General features: G+C 37.7%; 1 protein-coding gene across 1 annotated transcript in view; it reads left to right on the top strand.

The window, feature by feature from the left end:
* The window catches only part of LOC115450026 (syntaxin-binding protein 5-like), a 222,544-nt gene that overhangs the window by 136,346 nt on the left and 70,131 nt on the right, over positions 1-16,067 (top strand).

Genomic DNA, 16,067 nt, shown 5'->3' with positions numbered 1-16,067 from the left:
ATAAGCGAAGGGGCTCATAACGCGTCACGTTACGTTAATGGAAATGTAAATGTTTCGAGCCGTGTATTAATGCTCTCATTATAATAAACATTGCGCGACTCGTGCGTTTGCGTAAAACATTACCAGCTCAATTATGGATTTGTAAATTATTCATTAGGTTAAAGGAAGGTTTTAATCATGCTCGTTACACGTGTGTTCAAGTTAAGTGAATACGTAGTCATCGCAGGGCGCGGGGCCCCTAAATTATCACACACACCTAGGTCGTGCGTAACTGTCACCTTTTGGCGTAGCCTTCCGTTACAAATCATTCTTGTATATTGACATTTAGACGTCTCTAAAGTTCGTAAAATAACAAAAAGCCTTTATAGCATATTATGCTATGCACATCGAATATATAAAATGATATATGGTTTAAAATAAGTATTAATACAGTTCATGAAACTATTTTGTGACATTTGGATGTAACAATGTATTTCTAATTACGACATATTTGCCCAAACTGCGTTCATTGTTCCGAGCTTCATGAAGTTTACGAGTGTTGTAATTTTACTGAGCCATAAACTCAAGTAAGCGTTAACTGTACGTAATAGTATTGTGTTTATGTCTCCTTGTTTTTTTGTTTAACCCAGAGGGAGTTTTATATCATGCCACTTGAGCGTTCTTACGTCGTAACTTCTTAGAAATTAAAATAAAAAATATGTATAGGCATAACTTTTTTATTGCATCTAAATAACAAAGAAACAGCTCGGCTGATAACCGTCGCGACAGTTCGCGCATTAACATTAAATTACGAAACATCACCCTGCCATGCACTCGTCTAACTTGGATATCAAATACTAGCTTTTTTCGCCTGAAAGTTTTCCCGAGATAAAGGTAGCATAGTGCATTCAGGAGTAATGTATCTTCCTATTAGTGAAAAAAAACTAAATCGGTTTAGTAGTTTCTGAGATTTCTTTATATAATAGTATAGATAGATTAACCTTAAAATAGATAGTGACAAAACAAAAAATAAACTATTTTATTTTTTAAATGTTTAACGGTGATCCAAGACTTCACATTAACAATGAAGTTTAATATTGAATTTTCATCAATACAGCATAAAGATAAAGAAAGTACGCCGTATATAGACACATATGGCTTATTATACATGTTTCTACATCGTTCGTAGTGATAAATGAGCTCACACATCATTGTCTGGACTACACAAAAGCTATGCAAACCTATCTGAAATCCACAGAATATGATATGTACCATAAAAATAAGGTAAGGTCAAGTCCGATTAGATAAAATTATACACAATACGACTTGCATAAAGAATCTAATTATAAACTTCATGAAATTACTCTAAATATGAAAACGACGACGAATTACTAAAATTCGTAGGGCCTAATTAAATGTAATGTTTTTGGGATAAATTATGTATTCATATTGTTCGTGTATTATAAAAACTCCTCTGAATTCTAATTGATATTGTCACAGAGTAGGTATAAAAATCCAGAAAATTACGCCATCTAAATCCTCAGCAGTGTTGCCCAATGTTATTCACCATCTATTGTTGATATACATTAATTTTGGAATGCAATTGATGTATCTAGTCGGGTGCAGTGACATCATGCACATTCCCGCACCGGGATCCCGCGGGACGCAGCGCGCCGGGACACCGGTATTCGCACGAGGCACGCGAACTAATACGAGCACTATACAAATTTTTAGCATTTTCTTTCGATTAGCTTGTCGACTAATGTTTTGTTTTATAAAGTACGCGATAACAAAGTATCGCGTTGCAGGGAGTGAAAAAATAAATAAACATTATTTTAACATGAGTTTCACAAACATACAAAGTTACAGAACAACACACACCTACGCACACAGACAAACATTATAATAGATATGAATAAAAAAAATGAAGTAATACACACATTAAAGGAGACTTTCAATATAAAATTATAAAACTAGATATCACAAATACATTCAAACTAAATTAAAAACGAAAGATACGGAAAAAAGAAACATTATAATTAATGACACAATATCACTTTTTTATGATACCTATTTCATCTTAATCATTACGACAAAATTGAACGAAACTGGCTCACAATATATTATTCTTTGTCCTTTGACATCCTGCGGACGGGATGAACTTGATATAGGTATACCCACACAAACAGTCCACAGCTACTGATGTCGGCTAGACTTTATCTAATAAATAATAATACATTATTTTATATTTCATACCAATACTGAATTGTAAAAAACTAATACTCGAAAAACTAAACAGCCAATAACAATTCCATTTATCGGAGATCATAGGTTCATACAAAATGTATCGCCACACCACGGCGCGGCGTAACGCCTGTCCGCATCAAACCCACATCCCTCTACCCACGAGAGCCGCTCTCCGCCCACCAACCAATGAATACATGTTTACCATTTGAAATTAATGCGCCCTCTTCATGTACGCTATAAATTTTGTAACCGAAGGAAATGAGATGTTTCGCTAAAGAGAAGTTTGTTTTTTAAACGGACCGAGGGCAAATCCGGCCGGATGGAGCCTCGTTATAATGTAGATTCCTGTATGAATGTGGAATTACATATGAATATTATATAAAGTAAGTTGGAATGGCGGTAGGCGTAAAGCCTCCGAGCTTTGAGGATGGCTTCGGTTGGAAAGTACGAAGCATTTATCCGGCTCGAAGGACCATTCAGTGTATAACGAAAAGGGACATTTCATTATGAACCTTTCTCTAACAAATTGGGGGTATGTTTAAATTTGCAAAAGTTTTGAAGTTGTTTCCAAACATGGGCGTAGAAAATTGTCATATCTACTTTATTTTAAATCAAAAATGTACAAATTTTGCACGAAGAAAGAAAGGAAGGATAAATTATATTTTCGGTGTAGGTACCCAAGATTTTTACTTTAAACTCTTGTTTAAAATATATGTGAATCGGAAATACTTAATAGTTTAAATTTACTCAATTACAGTAAAAGATTTTTATATGTTTTCAGCGAACTAGAATAGTTTACGTGTATATTTAATATTTTTTATTCCCATTTTAATAAAATTTACAAGAAAATTACCCAACCTTGGAAAGTAACGGAAAAACAAGTAATACATTTTTGTAGCAACGTTAATTAATTACTGGAATTAATTTTTGCTTTGAGACGCAGTCACCCGCGCGCTCCTTATGTTCCGAGTACCTCTTTGGTTCTAAGTATCTAAGTGAAGTATATATTACTGAAGGAAATATTGTGTAGTCTATTTAATTCTTGTTTTCTACTTCTTATTTGTCTCTACCCTCTGTGTTCGGCTTTCATCATTATTATATATACGTGTTTAAATCTGAACGGGAATAGGTAACTTCATAGTAAATCTCCCGGATGCGTGGGTAGAGACCAACGCAATGTGTATTATTACCACCAAGCAGCGGTGTGCATGCACTGTTGTGTTCTGGTTCGAATGACATTGTAGCCTGACTAATTACCGGACATTATAAAGCTTAACATCTTATATCCCATGGTGGCAGCGCCGTGCAGTGCCACGCAGTACATTGTAATTTGAAGATCTGTATGGTGTTGCTTCTGTTTATGGTCGTATCGCTTGCCATCAGGTGAGCCGGATGCTCGTCTCGTAATGCAACCGTACTAAAAAAAATATAAGGTGCTAGTTAGATGTTTGTGGAAATTGAAATATATTTTTACAAGTTACTGTCTGCTTTAGTAGACCGGCATTTGTAACAGAAAATAAATTAAAATATAAGATTTCGAGCCTCCATCAAGTGTCGATTTACTGCGCAATAAAATGTTACAAAATGTGTTAGATTTAATAAAGAAGGACCTAGGTCCCCAGCCGGAGGGTCGTAAACTACAGACCCGCGGACCGTAAAATTATTTCTAGACACCAAACTCTAACGTTCCTATCGACACTGTGTTGTCTATAGAGTATATACATTATGTTTATATTTTTGTAGATCGATTTCGGCAAGACTCTTCAGCTTATATAAGATTTTTAATATTTTGTTGTTCCAAATGTTGTAATCGTAGAAGTAAACCGTAGACGTCGTAAAAAAACATGATCGTGACTAGAAAACCTAAAAAATAAAATGATGTCAGTTACATTAATAGGGTACATGTTATTATTCAAATGAGATATTTTTTATTGTAATAAATTGTAAATTGAATTAAAATACTGAATCCGTTTTTATTTAGGCTATTTTGAGCATTTTTATGTAGAACTACAAATAATGTTAATATAATTTAATTTATAGCGGGCATAGGATGTTTAAGTGCCTCATTCAAATACTGAATATTTGAAGCGGACGTTACGTACTATGGATATAGTGAAATAGAGTTTGTCTGTTAAATTTTACGACTGTACTAACAAAGCTGATTCTGATGACATTGTATGATGTAAAGTCGTCTTTCCTTTGACCCCTACTTATTCTTGCTTTATAGGTTGTCGTAGTTTTATTTAAAGAAAAGGTGCCAAATATGGATGTGGTTCATCTGACTGCATGTGGTCATAGGCGCCCATAAACATTCACGTAAAATATCGTTAACCCACTTCGGGACTTTAAAGTATAAATGGGACATTTTCTTAACGGTTAATTAGTATACGTCTGGAAATAAAGATAAATATGACGACGAAATCCCAATAAAGAGCTCTATTTTATAGTATCTATCGTAAATGGTCAAGGGCAATGACGACTTGGGTTTAGGAGAGTCTTGTCTCTTGAGCTAGCGCTTGTTGGCTAGCTCGCCATCAGCTGTAATAAAAAACATCAGACACCTTGTTTACTTTAAGCATATGTAAAAATGATGTTTTCGCTTAGCTTGTATCGTCCTAATGTATATCACTGTCTCATTTATCGTACAATACCCACAGTATCACGCAGAGCCGCGGCAAATCGTTGTAAAGTCTAAATTACACAATGCATTTAAATGGCGCCATTTGGTAAATAAGTCGGACGTTTGTATCAAGCGGATGCGTTCACCCCGCGGCTGCTGCCGCAGCTCCACAGTGAAGTATTGTTTGCCCATCTGGTCTCCCTACTCCAGCCAACTTGTCCGACTCGGCGCTGTTCCAACAATACAAGTTTCACAAACTTTCCTCGTTTTCTTCTTGATGAATTTTAATTTTCTTTTGAACGAATTAAAAATTTGTTTGTCTTTTTTATTTCCAAAAGTTAATGGCATAGGTCTGGATATTTTTGGGCGCGTCGTGAAATATTATTAAGGCCCATTTCAGCGAGTCGTCTTGGAGCCGTCTACATCCAGTACGTTAGCCATCAATGAACGTTAACTACCTGATTTGTCGATATAATTTGGGACTACTCGGTCTTTGCCATTAGATTCAATGTATCGCAACATTCCTATCCGACAGTTAGGAGAGCATTTTTTTTTATTTAATATTATACAAATGTCCAACGGAAGCTTAAACCTTGAAATGAAAAGTTTGGTGAAATTATAACCGCTGCCTACCGCCGCGGTTACGTTGCTAATAGCGCGATTAACTGTTCCATTAACGGACTCGGTTGCAGCATTAACCTTAATTATTTTTGCGGTTAACTTCATTACTAAAGTTTTACTATTATTTTGTTATGTCAAAATGTTAGTTTGATATATTCGTCGTCGAATTTTTAAGCGACTTCATTATACAATTAATAACGATACGCTTCAATAGTTGGGTATGTTAATGTCCCTCTTTACGCTATTATATTAAAATGTGAGTCCAAAAAAGGACTAATAATCGAATCCACGATCCCTTTAAAAGTCTTTAAGTGGACATGAAAGCTGCTAATTAAAAAAAAAAACGACAAATCTTAACATTCTGAATAAGTAAACAGTCGACCAGAAGAAATATAGAGCCATTGGTGACTAAATAAAATTAGAGACCCGTGGCTCACCCAGACCTCCAGTCTTAACTGAAGACCTCGGCCGTGATGTCACGTAAAAAAGGTGCCGCTGAGACGCGTAAAGTGTAAACCCGTCGACCGTCTCGGACACTCATTTAACACGCTGTCAGTGAGACAAAGGGTTCCTCTCGCAACCGCCCCACCGCCCTCCGCCGCCCCTTCAGCCTTTGTGCCGGCCTTTAGTTAGCCGAGTGAAAAATTGTCGGCTTTAAACGAATATCTAGCGTGCCTCGGGCTGTTGAAATGTGTCGTGTCACGGTGACGTCACTAGGGTCGACACTTTATATTATTTGTGAAGAATATTTTTATCCCGTATGGCAAGGAGTTACAGTGCAACATACATTACGTCTCAAAATATTATAACGAATATCGATCAACGAGTAATTAAAACAAGCTTTTCATAAACCGTACAATGATCGTTATTACAAAGTTCTAAACATCCATAATATGTTCAGGGGGACCATTTCCCCTAAACATTTCCAGTCCAATCTATTTAAAGCATGCCAACATCCGGTGACTTCCTGCGAACTGTCTCTACCGGCCTCCTTTACAAACTTTTACATTTATAACAATAAGAAGTAGGATAAGGTATAACGATTCTAGAAACGGATTATTTTGTAAAGCTTTTTAAAAATATACACCTTTTTATCTGAATATATATAGAAGAAATCCATTACGAATATCTCGTGTTAAAAAGATTTTTAACACAAGAAAATCCGTACACAGCTTTCTAACAGACTGATCGGATTACTCCGTCGTATCGGTTAATCTCTGCAATGTTTCAATCCCTCACATTTCAAGATTAACGACAAAATATCGTCGTTGTAGGTGGAGAACTAAATAACTCGGATTTTGGCCATTTTGGACTTTCATCACTTTTGTGTTGCCCAAAACATGCCGCATATTTTGGCCTAACAAGCATTTCATTATCTTATCCCGTTTCGAAATTATAGCTTTTTTTATGTTAAAAGTGGAGAAATAAATACATTCAAATAATATATATTTTGTTGTAGAAAAAGTAAATAATTAAAAAATAAAATCAATAAACTGCGACTTATAATCTGTTCAATAGTAAAGTAATTTAATAAAATGAGTTGTTTAATTCTTCCTCGAGTCTATTGTTTGTAAACAAAATTAATCAAGTGTGTAGAACTAAACAACTTGATTTGTTTAATTTAAACATTGAAAATCCTAATGGTATTCACTTTAATAAACTCTATAATTGTAATTATTTAACCTTATAATTACTTTACCATATGGTTTCTAGTGTGGCAAAACTAAATAACTATACGAGTTATTTTGTTTATTTCAGCAAACTTACAAAACATAGTTGTGGCAGAATTAAATAAGAAGTTTTTATTTTTTTATATTTTTATTCTTCAGGTCAATTTTTTTTTTTGTTAATGCATTATATAATAGATATTAAGACCCAAGATATATAAAAATACCGACATTAAAATTATTTATAGTTTTTTAGTAATGCTTAAAAATAACGAAAAAGAAACAGTTAATCGCGTTTATCTCGAGACTAGAAATGTTGAGTTATTTAGTTCTCCACCTACAGCGACGGTATGTGCGCTATTTCTTTGATAACAAAGTTTGCAACCCTAGCTCCCAGCGGGCCGGCTGTTTGCGACCTTGTTGCGGCTTCTTTATTTCACGAGTAATACTTTACAGCTATAAATGTCCAACAAAAACTACAAGAAACAAGTCTTGTACAAGTTATTTTATCCAAAAGAAACAACTTAGGAAACATTTATCTTCTAACAATAGAAGTTAACTCGGAGGCCTAACTTCCCAAAACATTGATATCGCGAGTTGCGATCGTTTTCGAAGCGCTAAGTAAAACATACGTAAGAGAACAGTCAGATATGCATCGCCATTAGTATAAATCGTCGAGACCTCCTCTCGGTCGCCTCCCCTCCCCTGCCGCTACCCTGTAACCCTTCGCAGATAATCCTACAGTACAGGTGTGAGAGCGACTTGCGGCTCGTACATTTGTCACTGGGAGATTAGAGGACACGCGACAGGCCTCGAGATTACACACATCTGGGACATCTGTGTCATCTATTTTAGGTTTTAGCTCACGTTAGGTGCTCACGGGGAGTGATTAAACGCTACGGATGGCGAGGCTTTACACGCAACGGTATTGGTTGAAATATTAACATTTAAATGAGTCTCTCGTATGTGGATTCGTCGGGGTAAATCACCGCTGTGTCTATGCAGTCAGCAATGTACTTGTTAACAAGCAAATTGTATTGCGTGCCAAACGTCTGCTGTTACAGTTTTGTAATTCCGGTGATGTGTATGTGGAAAAAGTTGTTTATAATCAGAAACAAAATGATCTATTTTTGGTTGACGACTACGTATAATACGATTTATGTGTGATATGTATAGACTGAATGGTGTGTAAAGCTTATGATTGCACAAAACTTCACACGTTCCAACGAAAGCAAATAGTAGAAGCCGATCGTCCGCGCGAAACTAATAAGGTATAAGGTGCCCTAATGGAGCTAGATCGATGCCGCGAAGCTCCACTAGTTTACGAAATACCGAGATTACCTCCCGCCTCCCGAGTCGCGGTCTCTTTGTCGGCTCGGTGCCGGAGCTCCAACTTGCGCCCCGGCTTATTGTGGTTGGAGTCGCCTTTGATAATATCTGAGTTATTGAGCTACTTGTCCGTCGGGAAACTGATGTAAGAAGTTATTTCTTGTTATATTTTGTGTGGGTTTGGGTTTATTTGGGTTTATTACTGTTACTTTTTATCTCAGTGTAATAACCTTCCCTTAGGTTACAAAAAAAGGACATTCTCGTTCCTCCAACTGTCCTAATTATAAATGTACATACACACGCATACCTTTTATCCTAAAAAGGGTAAGCAGAGGCGTAACTGTTGCACCCACTTTCCGTGTTCTGTGTATTTTTCGTCATGGTGCAATAGGGGGCAAGTTTATCTCCATATCACACAAGTTCCAGACTCCGGGCTGATGCTGAGTAGAAAAACCCAATATAAATTTGCCTGACCCAGGATCGAACCTGAGACCCCAGCACTGTAGTCGTACCGTAATGCAACTACGCCACTCCGTCAGTAAAGTTTAAAAATACTAATAAACTATTAGAAATAAATGTGTTGTCTAAACATACATATCACACATGACACTTCAATTTTCTAATTTGTAATTAGTCACTAACCATAAAAGAGTACATTAATTCCCACAGTCTACAACCGCTTAACAGCGATAAGCGATGTCACCAATTGTCTAACAGAGAACAGAAGGTTCCGCAATTCTCACTTCGAACTACAACCAAGTTTACTTTTCTGACACTAAGCACGTTGTAATAACGTTCATTTTCGCTTGCTCATTACAGTAATAAGGCTCGTTGGTGCGTGGAAGGATTTGAGAGGATCAGTTTGGCGCCAACGTTTGGCCCAAATGTTTGGAAACATTAAACTTGTCCGAGTTGGCATTACGCGGCAATTGTTGATCCTTCGTTTGATAGCTGCCATCGGGCTGGGCATTAAACTTTTTATTAGTTTAATTGAAACACCGCTTACTTTAATTGCAGGGATTGTCTATTGATCCGGATTTAGAAAGTATTGTCGTGTTAATACTTAAGATGAAAAAATATATTCCTTATCCCGGAAGGGGTAGGCAGAGGCGCAACTGGTGAACTTAGTTTTCCGTACGTATTTCGTCTCATGATGCTATACAAGGCGAGCCTATCGCCATATTGGGCACAAATTCCAGACTATGGGCTGATACTGAGTAGAAAAACCCAATGTCACCGTCGGACCCGGGGATCTCACCCGAGACCTCGGCGCTGCAGTCGTACTGTAATATAACTACGCCACCGAGACAATCAGATGATATTTACGTTAGGATTTTATTTATTTAAGCTTAATTATAATATATCTATATTAGGTATAAACATATTTATAAACTTTTAGCTATATAATGCAATGATTAGAACTACTGCGTCTCTTACCCGGAGACATAAGATGTTAAGTCACGACCAGCTTGTATGATCCACTGACAGTCCCTATGCGTTTTGTACCAAACTGCAACAATGGCGTATCTTCAATACATTTTCCTAACAATATGAAGACTAGCAACAAATGTGTATTGTAGTGAACTGCTATTGAAGGCTGATGGAACGCCATTGAATAGAGAATAGAGTGCCGCTCGCCGCCCGCTCCGCCGCATTCCGCCGCTGTCCGCCACCGTCCGCCGCTTCCGCCCCCGTGCCGATGTAGGCCAGCGATGTTCATTAAGCCCAGTATTCATTAGGCAATAACGTGCAACATGTTAAATAATGTTGCGCAACAACGCGCGTTTTTATTACACTTGTGTAGCAAGGCCGGTCGTGTTATAAACACCCCTATAATAGAGGAATTGTACAAATATCGACCTTTCAGTAAGCTACTCCGACATAATTAAGTTTCCTAGGAGTGATACAAACCCAATCATGGCAGTCCATTCAAGCTACAGGGTACACAAAGTGTCAGTATAGACTGCACAGTGTTCATGCCTCGGAAAACACGTAAAGCCGTTGGCCCTGCGTCTGATTTCTCTCCCGTCATATCGTATTGATGTCTCTCCAGTCTATGAGAGTGAAGGAACAGAGAGCGCACCTATGTATTGCGCACACACTCGTCCACTATAATATCTCCTGCATGCCCGGCCAATCTTCGTTAACATTGGCCGCCGTGGTCGAAATTCAGCTAGGAGGGATTCATATTATCAAATGGTGTCTAATGAATAGTCGTTATATTTCGTCGTTTTGCTCTAATTTCCGATTCGCAAGATTGAATTATGGCCCGTGATAGCGGTCGGACGCGCGATGTATTTAATTAAACATTGTGCTGACGTGCACCCCCTCCCGCCCCCCTCCTACCCCCATACGACCCTCTGGCCGCTGTTATAGACTCAACCATTTCATTGCGGTGTCCCATTGTTGAATTCGACGAAATTAATCACCTCTCGTTAAAAGTAGAGACGGTTTGGGAAACGGATGTTCGGTGATTTTGTCGCTGTAGTGTTACTGGTGGTAGAGGGTGACTAGTACATCCATCGTACATTAGGTTACCTAACCGTAAGCGTTTAATGAAGGCAGTTACGTAATTGTATGTAGTCGCGTGACCGACCTTTATGAAGAAAGGGGGAATTTTTATTGAGATTTCAGCAATATCATTATCAGTCTCAAATTCAATGAGGGTGGAAGAGCCGGTAGAGGTTGACCGCAACAAACCTTCGAATATCAGATATCTGACATTCTCAGTAAAGGCCAGGTCAAAAGTACCCTGAACCGACGAGAAAGCATGAAGAGATTGATGAAGGTGAAAGAAGAGGGAGAAGTATGCTAGAATCGTGCAGTAGTTATCCATAGTCTCTGCCTACTCCTATGGGATAGAGATATGAGACTATGTATGTATCTATATTCAACAGCAGAACTGACTCTACACTATGACTTTAACACGGGCTTCAAACGGTTGATTACATTTTCTCATAACTGCATCCAAAGTCACCACTCACATCTATCATAACTTATTTAGGGTACCGTCATAATTTAATACCACCGGTAACACTAAATAAGCTCAGGTTGAGTTAGAAGTATTGCAGCGGGCGAGCGGCCAACTCGTGTGATGGATGACGGTTATTGTTGGCGCGTTGGAGCCTTTGTGCACAACTTCTGCTGTATTCACGTATTTCGATACAGGTTCATTTTCTGTGACCGTAAATCAATCGAAGTTTGTGAAAAGACAGATTTTTTTGGTTAAGGCTTGCGTCACAAACTAGTGGAAGGCAGTAGTATTTAGATCCTAAGTTCAAGAGCTGGGTTTCTTTTTATGATAGACTATAGATGACATGAATATAGGCTCATAATGTGCTCATAACCCTTCAGGGTGAACATTTTAATATCATGCCTAGACATAAGGTGAACCTGCAATTTTGTCTCCTGATTTTCATGATCATAGAAAACGAATAGAGATGAATGTTAAGATAACATAATGAAATAGTAATCCGAGCGCAGACACTTATAACAGATGTTAAATCCCGTTCAGACAAATCCGTCGCGAGGGAGGGCCGGGAGGGACAGAGGGCCCAGTGGAGCGCACTCACTGGGAACGGAGCAACAGTTGAGTGCCGCGCTGAATGTACCCGCTTACTATACAGTTATCGAAAGCTTGTGTATTACGATTGTATAATAATATTTACTTTTACTATTATACATTACACGTGTTCTTGGTAAATCCCAGTGTTATATGAACAGACTAATGATAATCCACCACTTCACAGGGGTGGAAAAACCCAGAAAAATTGTGTAAAAACCGCCATATCTGTTTGTCAATCTATTAGACGATATTCCGTCCAGCTTTTTCCAAATAAAACGTTCTTCCGGACAGGCCGCGTCTGCGCCGAGTGCTGACTGCCAGACGACGCTCAATTTCCGACTTCCGTCCGCCACGCGATAGATAAACATCGAAACAAATTAACTGATACACATCCTCACCTCCCCGCCCTCCTCCGAACGCCCACTAAAATCCAGGACAAATAGTTTGGCCTCTACTCGATATTGACGTGCCCGCCGAAGTTTCAATGTTTACTCTCAAATTGCTCGCTTGTCGGTGACAGCGCGTTTCGCTACAATTTTCCTCCCTTCAAAATGTAATTAAATTTTATAAAAATCATTTTATATTTCGTTTAAAATTGTTTCGAACAGATTTGGTGTGTATTTGTTGTTTAATTTTATTTTTGGATTATTATTTTGTATTTGATGTTGCTCTGGGCCTATAATATATTGGTTTGCATATTGAATTATTCTTTATTAAACTACGGCATCCCTATTCATACTGCCAAATTGAGTTTAAAATGCATGAACGGCATGTGCTGTAATATAATTGCCAAAAAAGTCCATGCCATTATCTGGTGGTGGTCACGGCTACTCTACATTACTCATAATGAAATGTTATAACTCACGTTGGTTCCTTTAAAATGCTAATAACTCAACGAATGACAAACTTCACCTGAATGTTCTATAAGCGATAAGCCCTACTAAGTTTTGCGAGGACGATTATGAATGTCACGTCATCAAATAATTAAAATGTTCAATAGCAGACAGAAAGTTCCCGAATTCCATAGATTTAAACATGTCGCAGGCTAAAGGATACATTTTTAATTGGAGGTATGATACAGCCGTCCTTAAAATCCTCTAACTCTACAATACCGATACCCGACATAACTGCCTACGCAACTCCATAGGTTTTTGATGTAAAAATCACGTACGACAAAAAGAGCATCGCAGCGAGTCGAGAGCTGTCTGCTGTCGGGTCGAACTCTGCGCGCGCTCGCGAGCTGTACCAGACGCGGTGCGTTTGACGTGGGAATATGTAGGATACATTTTACGTGGTCACAACGTGAAGTTTTTGTTGTTCTTTTTGTGAAAATGAAGCTTTAGTTTTACTCTATCTTGTATGCTTTTGGAAAAACTATATTTATAACCGGTATATGATGAGGAATATGGTCGTGTACTTAGTTACTAGTTATAATACGAATGGAATTCCAATACTCCTAAACTTATCATGAAATGTTTATTACAAATGCGTTGCTCCGATACTGAGGTGTGCGTCTAAACAATAACATTGAAAAAGTAGTTACAATTTAATAATTTTAAACTTACTGTTGCTATTATACCTAAACACAAATCATTATCACTATCTAATACGGTTATAAAAAACACAAATAACAACAGCCATAAAATAAACATTTACCATTTTCTCCTGTAACAGTTGTAGAGCAGATTAATGAACATTATTATTTGAACTGTGTAACGACATCTAAGTGCATTAGGTTGGAATCCCTCCCTCTCCAGTCTCTCCACTAGCAGCCCATTAGACTAAGTCGATGCCGGAGTGCCAGCTAACTAACTTACCTAATTGTTGACATAAAATTTAATGCTCCCGGCTTATAGGTTTACCAGCTATGCCATGTTGATGTTGTTTAGTTTATAAGCGTAGTATGAACCTGCAAATTAGAGCAAACGTGGCAACTACCTCCCTTAGAATTTGATAGAAATTATTTTATAATAATATGAGCTCTGTATTACACACAGTCTCACTGCTGGGCACATGCCTCCCTCTACTACTGAGGGGGTTTAGGTCTTGTCCAACTAACCTAGCGCAAATGGCAGACTTCAGATACTTTCAATATTCTTACAGAAAACTTGTCAGGTATGCAGGTTTCCTCATGATCCTTTACCTATAAAGCAAGCGATAATTATACATTCTGCGTGATGTCACTTGTTACTCTGTGCGTCTTTACGATTAGGCGAACATCTTATAGAAGTATTGATCCGTTATACACTTTAAAAATTCCCGCAACCTCGCTAACCCGGTTAATCCGTTCCCTGTATTCACCCCACACGCGAAAACCAATATATCGGAATACTTGAAAGTACCGGACCGTATTAAAAATTCCACTCATCATTTTAATTGGATCCGAATAAATTCGCATAGCATTGTTCTCGATCCGTTTGTAGCCGGCTTTTCGGAATACTTGCCGAGCAGGGCGGTGCGGCGCGCGGATTGGTCGGCAGCATCTTTCACCGGCGCGATCGGTATCGGAGCGAGCATTGTTTCGATACACACGCGAGCTGTTATTACAAAATATGCCGAATAGTCGGGGTTGGCGAGTTCGTTAATTTTCAATCAAATATTGTTTTTTAACTTCAATATTCGTTCCTTTTTCGAATCTTACTACATAAATAACATTATGCTGTCATTTGTAAATCAAAATTAGGTTGAAATTAAATTTATAAGATGAAAATTGTAATAACTTTTACATAGAGTATTCTTGACAAAATTTTCAGGCTAAATAGTTTTTCTTAAACATTTCACTAGGTATTCAATTCTATTAAATCAATATTTTGAATCCACGTGGATTTCAATTCCCTGTTCCCTAAAGTGCAACTTTTAAAACAAACATACATCGCAGCATAGGTTGGCATTTATACAAGGCAGAGTTGTAGTCTAATGCTCAAATATTACAGTTGTATATATTTTTTTATCTTACTTTATGCCATTATAAGTATATTTAATTATATTCCAATTAGCCCTAGCAACCCTACCGGCAGTCGGTCGGTACACGAGTATTCGCATGCAGGCTTCAGTTTTAATCAACGTGGCTGTTGGTGTTGGTACCTTTGTCCGATCCGTAGACGAGTATCCCTCGCCGAACAAACGCTCGGCTTTTAATTCTATTTGCGTTTTTTAATTGTTGCGGTGTGGAATGAGTCAGGCGCGCGAGGATTATTCCAATTTCAAATATTCTCGATTATTTTTTTCGTCTGGCAATGTTTTATTTGAGGAATGTCTGATAGGCTGGTGTTGTTTATTTCACATTTTTTTTAATTATTAATTTTACGGTTGCAATTAAAATAGATGTGTGTTTAAAAAAAAATAACTATCACAATATTTTGGCTATCGTTGATCCTATTACTACGGTTCAGCTTAGATCTATACTTCTATAGAAATTAAAACGTCATTCTTTGTGGAATTCACCTCAATATCTATATGCCCCGCTTTCAGCTTAAATTAAGTTGTAATTTTGTAAATGTGCGCTAAATAACAAAATATGTCCTACAGGCGGATCAAAGCGGAGGGACTAAATGTTTGCCGTAACTTTGTTTGCGAAGTCTCCGCCGCATTAAGAAGTTGCGTCTCCTTTGAATTTCGGACACCGCACTCCGCTTTGTACAAACATTCTAGCGACAAGTTTCCGTTGGCATGTCTTTGGCACGCAAATGGGAATGTACAAATTACTTCGCAAGGATCAGTTACGTGCTTTCTTATTTAAGTTTTGTGGCAGATGGAAAAGGATTTCTTTAACAATTTTACGCTGAATAATTTGTTAGGCTTGTATTATATTTTTCTCATTCACTCGCTCTATCAATTAGTTTGTTAAATTTTGTTTTCATCATAGGCACGACAAAATGGTTTCAGTGCACCTGATGGTAAGAAAAGAGATGCCCAAAAACATGTCACCCGCCAAGAGATCATTTATTTTCCTCACTGAAGATATCTGATTGTGTAGGATTAACTGATGATAAGTGAGCATCTCGGCACATGAACTTACACACAGCCCTCGGTGTTGTGG

Source organism: Manduca sexta, chromosome 19 (genome assembly GCF_014839805.1).
Source record: "Manduca sexta isolate Smith_Timp_Sample1 chromosome 19, JHU_Msex_v1.0, whole genome shotgun sequence".
In the NCBI taxonomy this organism is placed as follows: Eukaryota; Metazoa; Arthropoda; class Insecta; order Lepidoptera; family Sphingidae; genus Manduca; species Manduca sexta.
The sequence above is the reverse complement of the archived record's forward strand: the minus strand, read 5'-3'. Positions and strand labels throughout refer to the sequence as shown.